Source organism: Manis javanica, chromosome 11, assembly GCF_040802235.1.
Source record: "Manis javanica isolate MJ-LG chromosome 11, MJ_LKY, whole genome shotgun sequence".
Classification (NCBI taxonomy): domain Eukaryota; kingdom Metazoa; phylum Chordata; class Mammalia; order Pholidota; family Manidae; genus Manis; species Manis javanica.
This window is the reverse complement of record NC_133166.1, coordinates 96,695,053-96,695,718: the sequence shown is the minus strand read 5'-3', so window position 1 is coordinate 96,695,718 and position 666 is coordinate 96,695,053.

The following is a 666-nucleotide window of genomic DNA, read 5'->3' as shown; positions in this document are numbered from 1 at the left end:
AAACCGAAACAAGAAACACAGAAAACTGGGAAATGTTTTGCTGACATGAGTGCCAGGAAAGAATTGAAAGGCACGCTTTGAAGAGGATTTTGTAACTGTATCTATGCTAGTTACTTCTCCTGATGGCGTGTGAGTCACCAGTGCTGAGTGATGGAAAAACTGAAAAGAGAATTCAATTAGGTTAACATGTTTGCTTATATCCAGTATGTGTCATAAATCCCTTATTTTGACCTTGAAGGAAGACTTATTGAAAGGAAAAATCAGGGTTTCTTCTACTTGAGCTGAATAAGTGCTGTGTGTCTACTTAGGGAAAGGGAGCCCAATCATGAGCCTGCTTGGGCTGTCACATGTCACCATCTGCCTCGGCTCTGGAGGAAGCTGGAGGGTTGGGGCCTGGAGGTCCCCTCTGAGTGGTGACACCATTTGGTGGGAAATGCCCTAAATCCCTGGAAGCACAGTGACCCTGGGAAAATCTAACTTTTCTGGACCTGTTTTCTCATCTGTGAAATGGGTTTCTTAATTCCTTTCCTATCCACCCCACAGGGTTGGTAGTGAAACTGAGGAGCTTTGAGCAGATTTACATTTTCTGGGGGGGAAATATTAACCCATCTTCTGTGCGAAGTTCAGCAGGCTGAGGGTGGGGCGGTAATCCTGCTTCCATCCAGC